This window comes from Grammomys surdaster, unplaced genomic scaffold, assembly GCF_004785775.1.
Source record: "Grammomys surdaster isolate TR1022 unplaced genomic scaffold, NIH_TR_1.0 98, whole genome shotgun sequence".
Taxonomy (NCBI): domain Eukaryota; kingdom Metazoa; phylum Chordata; class Mammalia; order Rodentia; family Muridae; genus Grammomys; species Grammomys surdaster.
Window position 1 is genome coordinate 8,572,805 of NW_021604577.1, and position 12,611 is coordinate 8,585,415.

Genomic DNA, 12,611 nt, shown 5'->3' on the forward strand with positions numbered 1-12,611 from the left:
TAATTCGAGGGTGGGGAGGTGGGAGTTGGGGGGTAGGTGGGGCACATCTTCATAGAAGTAGGAGGAGGGGGGATGGGATAGGGGGTTCCTGGGCAGGGGGCAGGGATGGGGTAAGGGGATAACATCTGAAATGTAAATAAAATATCCAATTTAAAAGAAAAGTCTATTCTTTTCTAATGAGAATAGAAAGGGAATAGATTCTCAGTGGCCGGGATGTGAGGAAGAACTAAGAGGAGTAGAAGGAGGGGAAACTATAACCAGGATATATTGTGTGAGAAAATAATCTGTTTCAATAAAAGAGGAAAATGATAAAATATTGAGATACAAAAGAAAATGTTTCTTTTTTTCTGTTGTAAAGATATTTTATACAGAATGTTTATCAGGGATTAGAATGAATGCCCCTAGTACATATAAAATTCACATGCTACTCACAACCAGAGCATATGTCATTCATATATATATATATATATATATATATACACACACACAAATGGAGAGAGATGATTATATTCAAACATAAGATAACTCAATTTTTAAAATTAATTTATTTATTTTAAACTCCAACTTTTATTCCCTTCATGGTCCACCTTCTAACTGTTCCATATCCTATACCTTTCCCTGCCTCCCTGTCCCCACTAGTATGTCCTCACCCCCCACCCTACCAGACCTCTCAACTCCCTGGGTCTCCAGTCTCTTGAGGGTTAAGTGCATCTTCTCTTACTAAACCCAGATGCAGCAGTCCTCCATTGTTTATGCATTGGGGTCCTCATATCAGCTGGTGTATGCTGTCTGTGTAGTCTTCCAGTGTTTGAGAGATCTCAGGGGTCCAGGTTAATTGAGACTGCTGGTCCTCTTACAGGGTTGACCTCTTCCACAGCTTCTTCTAGCTTTTCCCTAATTCGGTCACAGGGGTCAGAAGCTTCTGCTCATTGCTTAGGTGCACAAATCTGCGTCTGACTCTTTCAGCTGCTTGTTGAGTCTTTTGGAGGGCAGTCTTTTGATAGGTTCCTTTTTATTATGAGTTCTCCATAGCCTCAGTAATAGTGTCAGGGCTTAAGACCTCCTCTTGAACTGGATCCCACTTTGAGCCTGTCACTGAAACTTCTTTTCCTCAAGTTCCTCTCTATTTTCATCCCTGCAGTTCTTTCAGACGGGAACAATTATGGGTTAGAATATTGACTGTGGCAGACCCCCTCCCTCACTTGATGCCCTGTCATTCTGTTGGAGGTAGACTCTATAATTTGACTCTCCCGACTTTTGAACATTTCACTCCCTTTGAGTCTTGAGAGTCTCTCACCTCCCAGGTCTCTGGTGCATTCTAGAGAATCTTGAATGGCTGAGAAGCACATTTCAAAGAAATACTCAAAGTCCTTAGTGATCAGAGAAATGCAAATTAAAATGACCCTGAGAGTCCACCTTCCACCAATCAGAATTGCTAAGATCAACACCTCAGGCAACAGTACATGTTGACAGGAATGAGGAGGAAGAGGAACACTCCTCCATTGCTGGTGGGATTGCAAACTGGTACAATCACTCTGGAAATCAATATGGAGGTTCCTCAGAAACTGGAAATAGATCTACCTGAAGACCCAGCAATATCACTCTTGAGAATATACCCAAAAGATGCCCCACCAGGCGACACGGACAGAAGTTCCACTATATTAATAGTAACCTTGTTCGTGATAGCAAGAAACTGGAAACAACCCAGATGTCCCATAGCAGAGGAATAGATATAGAAAATGTGGTTCATTTACACAATGGAAAACTACTCTGCTATTAAGAATAAAGATATCATGAGTTTTTTAGGCAAATGGATGAAACTAGAAAATATCATTCTGAGTGAGGTAACTCAGACCAGAAAGGAAATGCATGGTATGTACTCACTAATAAGTGGACGTTAGCCAGTTTAAAAAAGTACAGAATGCCCAAGACACAGTTCACAGAACTCAAAAATGTTATTAAGCAAAGTCCCAAGTGAGGATGCTTCAGTCCCACTTGAGAGGGAGAAGAAAATAATCACAAATGGGGAGGGAAGGAGGGACCAGAGAAGGGAAGGAAAGTGGATGAGGAGGGCCGGGAAGAGGAGAACCTGATCTGGTATTGGGTGAGGGAAAAAGACTGAATCCCTAAGGACCAGCAAAAAGAATGGAAACTGGCAAACTCAAGAGGTTGATGGACCCTCCAGAACCCTTGGTTTTTAAAAGACTCACTTGATTAATTTATTTCCTAGTTCTCTTTACTATTCTTAAACTGGATTAATTTGTATTTACCTGTACTGAGATATAGGTATAAAGTCTCTAATAAAAACTAAGAAATTGTGTATTTCAACATTCTAGTATATTCTATATGTGCTCTACTATTAAGTTTATAAATGTTAAAGAATTGTATAATTACCTAGTAAATTAATGTTTTCTAGTTCTAAATGAATCCTCTCCTTATGGTGATATTGTTTGCTTTGAAAGTGGCTGTTTGGTTTAAATAGCTACTTCAAATGTTTTTAATTAGCCACATAATGGCTGCTGTGTTTTGAATATGATTTAAAGCTTTCTCAAAGGTGCAATGTGATTGAAAACTTGTCCACAGGATGAACTACCTGGAAATGATAGGAAAGTACTAACATTAAAAATAATAATAAGTACAAATATACAATATCATTATAAAGGAATGTTCAACATATATTACCAATTAATGCAAATAAAACATATACTAATTCTATCTCTCAGTAGTCCAACTAGCTTTAATTAAAAAAACAAACAGTGAATGCTGTTAAGAAGCAGAGTCCTAGGGCTGGTGAAGATGGGATGCAAATTACTCAGCCACTACTGAAGTGAGCATAGAACTTCCTCAACCACCTAAAATTGGAACTACCATAATATCTTTATTTACCACTCCTGGCTGTCTAACCAAAGGAATATAAGTCAGCATAAATGGAGATGTATTTATATTCATGTTTATTCCAGTAATAGTTACAATATACAAGTAGAGAATCAACCTATAGGTTGCCATGTATATGTATAAGAAGTTTTATTTAACCATAAGGAGAATGATATGATATCATTCTCAGAAAAATGCAACTGACAATGATCATATTAGGTAAATAAACCAGTTTCAGAAAAATATGCTTGGTCACAAATGCTCGACATATCCAATGGAAAAAATATCTTTCCATTTTTTTTCATTTGTGGGTATCTCTTATTTATACTTCATTTTTTCTTTTCTCCTTCAGATTTAAATATTGTCTCTGATCAACTTTGTTGTCATATTTGTATGAATGTATATGTGATTTTTTATGTATTACACATATATATATATCCATATATATATCCATATGTACACATATGTGGGTGCATATGTATGCAATATATATATATATATATATATGTATATATATATGTGTGTGTGTGTGTGTGAAAGTATAAATGGTATATATATATATATATATATATATATATATGAAAGTATAATGAAAAGTATAATAAAGGAGTATTATACAGAAAAAAAAGGGCTAGCAGAAGAAAGGAAGGAAATAGACATATATGGGATGAAAGTGTTAAAAGTACACAATGTGCTTAAATGAAAATACGTTTAAGAAACCCATCATTGTATGACAAATCTATGTGCGCTGGCTAGTTTTATACCAGCTTGACCCAGCTGGAGTCTGTTAGAAAAGGGAATCTCGAAGGACAAATACTCCCACCAAATTGGCCTGTATGGCATTTACTTGATTGATTGATTAATGATGTAAGAGGGTCCAGCTCTCTGTGGGTGGTGACACTCATGGGCTGCAAGTTCTAGATACTATAAGAAGCAGGTTTAACAAGCCATGGCAAGCAAGCCAGTAAGCAGTACGCCCTATGCCCTCTGGCTCAGCTCCCACCTCCAGGTAAGTGATCTGTTTGAATTCCTGGCAACTTCCTTCTGTGATAAGGAAGAATCTAGAGGGAGGGCAGTGGACATAACCCTTTTCCTCTGCATGTTGCTTTTGATCATGTTGTATGACCACTGAAATAAAAACCCTGACTAAGACAATATATGATTAACAATTTTGAGAACTAATTTATCTATGAATATTTTTAAGAGACAGGACATAGAACCAAATCTTTAGTTTCTAGGGAATATGTTCTTAGAATACAGCCTTCCTTTGGTGCCTTAAGTTTTCCTAACACAGTTGCTGCAAAACACACAATCCTTGTCCTACCAAGCTCACTACACTAGGTGTGAGATGTGATTTTTCCTTTGCCTGCACAGTGCCATTCATTCTTCACCAAGTAGACTGTCTACACCTACATGACTGAGTCAAATATACTTCAACGCGTTATACATATTCAAAGACAGACACTCCCTTGTGGTGCAAATCTGATGACTGATACAATAGTGCCTTTTTCCAATCTATTCCTATTCATCTATTTTCTTACTTTGAAACATAAAGCATTACTTTTTTAAAATACAAATTAAAGCTTGGATATGGTGTTATTATTCATTTGCTCCAAAACAGATAGTTTCTATTTTTCAGGTTAGGTGCAAAGAAAATTTTTCTTTCTCTCTGTTTTGTCCGATGCGAAAGCAAGAGATCTATTTTCCAGAGAGTCAGGGTCAACCCTCAATCAGTCTCTCTAGGCGAGTGACAAGAAAGCAACCCTCAATGGCTATGACAAGCAGTTCTTATACATTTTCGGGGTACAGGTTGCATCAGCAAGGTTACAATTCAAACTTATTGACTAAGCATATTGACCTTTAAATCTATTGGCTGCCAAGCATGACAGTCAGTACAATCTGAGAATTTGTTTACTCAAGAATGTTCCTGTGGGTGGAGAATGGAACTTGGCTTAGACTTGACCTGAGGCAGGTGGATGTAAGGGTGGTGAAACCCCTAGGACTCTTGATTCCACCCCTTTTTCATGTACAAGCTCCATTCTTGGAGCTACACTCAGGAGTCTCTGGTAACTAATTCATATTCTTCAGGTCTCATATTGTTGGTGTATGACCATCAGCTGTGCTGCTCCTGTTCTCTCTTTTATGAAGGCTATTAGCTTGTTTACTATGCAGAATCCAAAGGTCAACAATATCAGGAGAACAATTAGGGGTGCTAACAAAGTAGATATGAGGGTAGTTGACCAAGGGGATGAGTTAAGCCATGACTCAAACCAGCCTTGACACGACTCTCTTTCTGTCTTCCACTTGGCTAGCCCTTCTCTCACCTTGGTCATTGAATCCTTAAATACATGTGGAAAGGTCTCCAATATGTGCTTCCCAATGTTTTGTACTCCCAGATAGCACAAAAAATGTTTTTGGCCCCCCTACTCTGATGGGCCTGCTGCTGGCTTCTCCCATCTCAAGGGCACACATATAGGGGTTTCTCGCAGGACACTCCTTAACATTGGGTGTCCACAAACTAAGCCCCACACTCCAAGGCTCCTTCTGGGACAAGGTTTAGATTTGCAAATTCAGCATTTTATCCAGCCTAAATGTATTTCTGGTTGCATGCAGTTAGTCCAACTTCAGGTTTTGTTTGTTTTATTTTTGTTTATTTTTTTCCAAATTTTCCTCTTTTAGATTTAAACATTCCACCTGATTAATTTCTGGCTTTCTTTCTCTATATTAGATTCAACTTCATGTTTTGTTTATACTGTTGAGTTAGTACGTGTGTGTGTGTGTGTGTGTGTGTGTGTGTGTGTGTGCGCGCACACACACACACATACACACAAGATAATCTATGTTCTAGTAACATTGTAATGTTTCCATGTATTTTCAAGGACTTCCGAGGCATACTTACATTTATGACATTTCAAAATTCATGACATCAGCTATATCTTTATTAATAAATGAAATTGGCAGTGGGCTAACCAAAAATGGTAAATTCTACTGGGAAGTTTTTGTTCTGTTTTGTTTTGGATTAGTTTGGTTTCATTTGGATGTATTCATTTTTGCTTTGTTTATATGAAAATTGGAGACAAAAATTTCATTTGTCCCTGGCTGGTTTTGAATTCTAAACATTGAGGGTGGCCTTGAATTTAGAATCCACTGCCTTTTCTTCTTACCTCTGGAACTCTGGGAATACAGGCATGTGACAGCATGCCTAATTTATGGTGCATGAGAAGGAATGCAGGGCTTTGTGAGTGCTAGGCGAGCATTCTGTCAACTAAGCTACATCCCAGACTTCCTCAAGGTACTTAATGAAAATGTGTACCATACCATCTATCTTAAAATTCCGTTAGCTTTACATTGTTTTGTGTAGACAAGACTCCTAGCCAGTATAATTTTGTTCATTTTCTAAATGTCTTTCAGTAATTTTTTCATCAAAATTTCTCTAACCAGTAAAGGAAAAGCTCAGAGTGGTTGAATAGAGGAATACAATTGTCATATTAGATTATATGTCAAAAAAGTCTTCAGTTAAAAAAAAGAAAAGAAGACAAGAAAAGCTGAGTATAAGTGGATAAGAAAGGACTGAAGGCAGGTCATGGGGACAAGTTAGGAAAAATGATTTTAAAAATCAGCTGTTTTAATTGTGTGTTTGTTTAGTTCTAATTCTGTCATGGACTTGTTTGTTTCATGGTGTTCTATCCTATCATCTCCACACCAATCCATATTGGAAGTTGTATCTGCAGGATTCAGCTTTGTATTGCTCTGATTTGTTGATCAAATGTATAACACGATAAATAACATTGTTCTGTTCTTTAGCCATGGTAGAGTAAGAGTCGATAAGAGGGTTTGTCTTCTGTGCTAAGAGTTTTAGATTTTGTTATTTTTAGTTTGTTTATATACTCACATAGAAGAAACAGCATGATAATAGTATTTTCCCTCTGACATATATATTATACTGAAAAATCATCTAATATTGAACCATTCATGCTACATACAATTAATAGATTCATATATATGGAAGATTAGTGTTATTGAATTCTAATGGGGACAGCTTTCATTCCTGTCCATTGGTGGGGAGTAATTTATAGAATGTCTGCCAAGTAAACATAATGTTAAGAATAGAGCTAGAAAGAAGATCTTAAAAACATCTACAAGATGTGCAACCTATAATATATCCTGGGACCTGAAGTTTAATAGCGAAAATAAATATGCTTCAAACTTATGGTAAATGTTTATGTCTAGAATCTAACCAACAAATCATTCCAAAGTGTTTCTTGAGTAAATTCAGAATAAATAAGCGTGAAAACCAGTTATTACGAAGTACAAAAATAGTCAATAAATAGAAAAGAAAAGATCCATTTTTTAAGTATCTTGTGGTACATGTTGCTGTTCCAGTTATACTCCATAGTAGCATGATGAGTTAGACCTTCAGAGTCCTCAAATTGTTCTTGAATTTTCCAGGAAGCTAGGACAAAGTCAACCAGAAAACAGAAACTGCACAGAAGCAACTACATGTAGCCATTGAATATAGAGTAATACTTGACTGTGTTACTTAAAAGAGGATTGATTAGAAGTTTTATTTGAAATTTGAGCATGATCTCCATTTTCTGCTATATTGCAACAAAAAAAGAATTACACATCTTAAGGGTCATCTTGTTGCGTATTTAAATTCTTCAAATGAAAATGAATTTTAAAATAACGCAATCCTAATTTAAAATGTTTTAAATAACCACATTTACCCCAACATTAATTTTCTCGTCGTAACATCTCAATTACATTTCCATTGCAAATAGCTCTACTTTGATGATTTGTAATCAATTTTATATTTATATTGTGATAACAAAAATGTGTGCTTGATGACTAAATCACTTAAGGCAATAATTTTACTATACAAATCTACATAATTGGTCTGACCAAAACATATTTGTGTACAGAGCTTGGATGAAAAAAAGAGTTATTTTGATGATAAACCTACCTTATCATAACTATGCCTCTGGGATTACTACTAATTTAGTAAAACTGAATAAGGATACCATGCTATGACTATAGGCTTGTATTCACACACACACACACACACACACACACACACACACACACAGCCTACACTTAAAATGTTAGTTTATAGGAATTTAAATGCAGAGAGTATATTGTGTGTAACATCCGTGTAAAGATTTAATTGTTGCATCTCTGGTTTAAAAGAAAAGTAAATCTCATGGTAAAGTTCTCAGAATGCTTCTAAATGATGAGTACCAATCTATTTAAAATGTTTTATATCTTACTTGTGATATCATAAATGACATGGTATGATGGGATTTGTATGAATATATGTCAAAACAAATAGGTAAGATTTTAACAACAGAAAGGAACTTTGAGAATCAATATTCAAATTGATAATTGTGGAAGAATAAATCAAGACAAATTGATGAGGTTAAAAATAACAACATTATTGCATTATTTTATAATCCCCATATTATGCATGAGATAAAGTTGATTCAAAGACGCTAAGGACTCTTCAGGCTCTTACGATTTCAAACAACTCTTCTTAAGTGACAGTTATGTCAAGTAGATAGAAATTATGTCCACAATACTAAAAGATACCATTCTTGATCTTTTGTTTCCTAATTAGTACAGCTTTATTTGCATGATTCAATTTCTGAAATAAAAATTCAAATCTTTCTTCTCCTCTGCCTCCTTTCTACCTAATTCTGTCTCTCTCTGTCTCACTCTGTCTCTCTCTGTTTCTCTCTATCTCTGTCTGTCTCTGTCTCTGTCTTTCTCCATATGTGTGTGTGTGCATATCTATGTGTGTGTGTGTGTACTTAGATTTTTCAAAACTACTTTAACAAGGGTTCTCAAACGCTTTGACCCTCTTTTATCCCATCATTGAAAGGTAGTTAGGATAATGGGGCTATAAACCTGTTTAGAAGTAAATCTTTGGGGTGATATCAATCTTTGTTTTCATGATACATCAGTCAATTTCAGAAATGTCAACAAACATGAATCATCATCAGCAGCAGCACACAATTCACCTGAAGCAGCCAGGTCTTCTCTGAACAGGCACAAATCAACAAAGCAACTGCAACCAGGTGGAATCCCAGAAGTTTTCTGCTGTCCCTCTCCAATGAAGTGACAATCAGTGAAGACTCGAGACCAACAAAGCATTGCACAGTTAGAAATACAATTGCATCATCACTATTTGTTGGGTCCTACTTATACTCTCTCTAAACATCATGTTCTCTCACCAATCTGCTTCAGCTAAACATCATGAGTCTATTTCAGCAAAACGTATGAGTCTGCTTCAGGAAAGTATCACATGACACAACTAGAAATTTCATATGTGTGTGTGTGTGTGTGTGTGTGTGTTCTGGTTCTGATCTCATGGAAGAGCAGCCAGTGCCCTCAACCACTTAGCCACATCTCTAGCCATCTCATTCCTTTTTATGTTACTGTCAGAAGTGTATAGACTATTCTCATTTTTATAGATTTTCAATATGTTTAAAATATAATTTTGTGCTTTTGAGCATAACAGCGATAGAATACTAATAAAATTTGAGTACTTAAACAGAAATTTAATTTTATATCAGAGGCTCTTCTACTTTTTTGTTAGTGTTCATGAAAATAGCTTTTAGGTCTATGATTATGAAATATTAAAATGTCAATTAACATTTCATCAAAATACTAGTATTAATCCTCAGTATTTTACTTCAATAAAAATAGTATTTAAGTATTATTTGCTTAAGATGCTTTGGGAGTTCCATTCAAATATAAAATAAAATATGTAATTCATTTGATAGAGCCCTTGCTGACCATTCATGAAGCAGCAGATTTATTCTGGTCTCTTGACTATTTGCCTTTTACTCCACTTTGGCAATTAAAGTCAGAAAAAAAAAATCAAGAGTTTGTGGTGATCTTGGTTGGAGATCATCCTGGACTACACCCTATTTGAAAAACGTATAAAATCTAAGAAAACAATTTCTTATCAATTAATAAGTATTATATATATATATATATATATATATATATATATATATATATCAAAAAATCTGTCACATATTTCTTGTTGTTATTTGAAATGCTTTTTGGAAAACTTGGAAAATTCAAATTCACAAAAAACAGAAAATGATTACATATTTTAATAAGATTTAGGTGAAATTATTGCTCAATATTTTTCAGTAGTATTAACTTTTACTCATAAAATATACCATTCCTTTATTTGTCTCCTTAGTAGTAGCTGTGGTGAAGCAATAGAATGAAAATACATCTTGTAGCCTAAGAGACTGGAGCTTTTACTGAACCTCACAGCCACGTAAATACTACACCTAGAGATCACTTAGGATGGCCTGATATCCTGCTCTCTCTATACTCAGCAAGCTTGTTTAAAGTGACTTTAAAAGACTAATGTAGCAACCAACCTTACTTGCTTTCAATTTCTCATGTAATTTGAATTTTTCAGCCTAAGTGAATTCATAACTGTAATCTTTTTTGAAAAAAAATCTTATTTATTCTTTATGAGTTTAAAATAATGCACTCCAGTCCCACTCATGTTCCTGTTCCCTCGTATCGAGCTTTGCCCTTGCAACCCTTCCCCCCCACACACACACGCACAAAACCAACATAGGTGCATACAAACAACAAAACAAAGCACCAAAAATAATCTCTTAGTGGAAGCTATCGTATGTCACAGTGTGCCCCACAGAGGGATCTCTGTCCAGACATTTTACCTCGCAAATGTTCAATGAGTCATTTGTCTGGCTTCTGTAACATTCAGTGGAGTACAATGTATGAAGGTTTGAGTCTGTATATTAAATTGTTAATTCTGTACTGGCAAAGAGCTAAATGCTGGCAGGATTCTGGTATTGCCATTTCTATGGCCTATCACTGGGTTTTCTATTTTGTAAGTATTCTTTCTTCTTCACCAGCCTAAGGCAATCTAAAATTGTATCTTTGTGTAATAAAGATCTGATGGCCAACAGCTAGGCAGTAAGTTGAGGGAGAATCTTCTGTGCAGAAAGAGGGTTTCTGGAAAAAGAAATCAAAGTGGGAGACTCATCCAACAGACAAGGCAGTAAACCAACAGACCAGAGCCGAGCCGAGAGGTAGTCCACATGACGGGATACAGAGCCAGGATTAGTCAGGTTATAGTAGTCAGGAGACTGCCCTAGCTTTAAAATATTAATAAGCCCCTGTGTCGTTATTTATATCACTGGTGGATGTGAGATGGTCCAGCTACAAGGACACCATCAATATTGGATCCTCATCAGATTCCTCCTGGTTTTGCTGTTGTTGCCCTGTGTCATGGAGATCATGCAGCTTTAGATCAGGAGGACTGGATATTTCACTTGTTCCAAGTATTTGGAGATACTATAGTGGTGGGCTAGCTCAGTATTCCACATCTGCCCTGGGTCGTAGCTGAGCTGGTCTGTGCATAGGCTCTACCTATCTGGTGAGCTCTCCAGCACTCCTCCAGCTAGACTACCCAATCCCAGTGCTGCCATTAAGAGGAGGCAAGGTTAGCTCTCCTGATCTCATGCCCTCAGGCCAGCTCATGTATCCAGACCTCCTGCTCCATCTCCACTGTGCTGCCTAGTCAAGTGTGAGGCCCACTCCCCCAAATACTGCAACTTGCAAGATGCTGGGCCAGATATCTTGCTCTTAAATCCTATAGGCTGGCTCACATGAATCCTGAGGACCAGGGCAAACTACTGTTCTGCGGAGGTAAGGTACACAGGCTGCTCTTCCAGGTGTTGCATCTGGTGAGGGACAGGACCAGCTTACAGACTTTCCACACTACCTCAGGTGGTTTTGGTGAGAAGACAGAGAGCACCATCCTCAGATCTATGTTACCTCACAAGTGGAAGGATCAGATCTACCATGCTTTTGCTCTTGGGGCTGGTTCACCTGAGCCCAGTGAAAATTCTACTGTCCTGCCCTGGCTAAGGATCTTACCTGGACTAGCTCTAGGCTTTCAGAATAGCCATTTCTTTCCCACTTCCATGTCAGAACTAACATGTCAACAGGTTTGAATTTTAGAATCTGTTAATTTAGCAAGCCACCAACTTCCATCAAAGCTAAGAATGTCATCTCACATCTTGGAACCACAGAACAACTCCCTCATCTTGATGTACCTTCCTCATTGATGTATCCACTAATGACATTTTACCTTGTGATTTTCTTTGTTCTAGAAAACTCGGATATTTCATTGGGACGTGAAATAAGTGCTGAAGAGAGAAAATACATTAAAATGTTGAAAACAACCATATCCACTATAAATACTGGAAACAGCATTCAGGTATTGCTTGTTCACGTTGTTTTGTTTATTATCTGGGTTAGTTGGGTGAGGTGGACTTGGTGACCTAATCCATTGTAAAACATTTAAACATTTTTGTCAAGTATCACTCAACCTCTCTACATGTGATTCTGTGATATTCAGTAAGCACAAAGCAAACAATTTTATTAAGGAGACACAGACACATATTCAGGGAAAAACAGATTCACAAGAAAGATCTTCATTCAGGAGCAAATTCAGATTTAGACAACAGATGGATGAGAAGATACAGGGAGAGAGAAATAGAGAATAATTCAAAGTCAGATTTCTACTTGGATAAATTACCCCAAGAGGACGTGCTTTATCACTTAGTTTCCTTAATGAGAAACTGACACGTTTTGGGTACTCTGAGGCTATTATTAATGTTTTCAAATAGACAGGTAACTGTTGATTGATTTTAAGAGATTTTCCAGAAATCCATCTC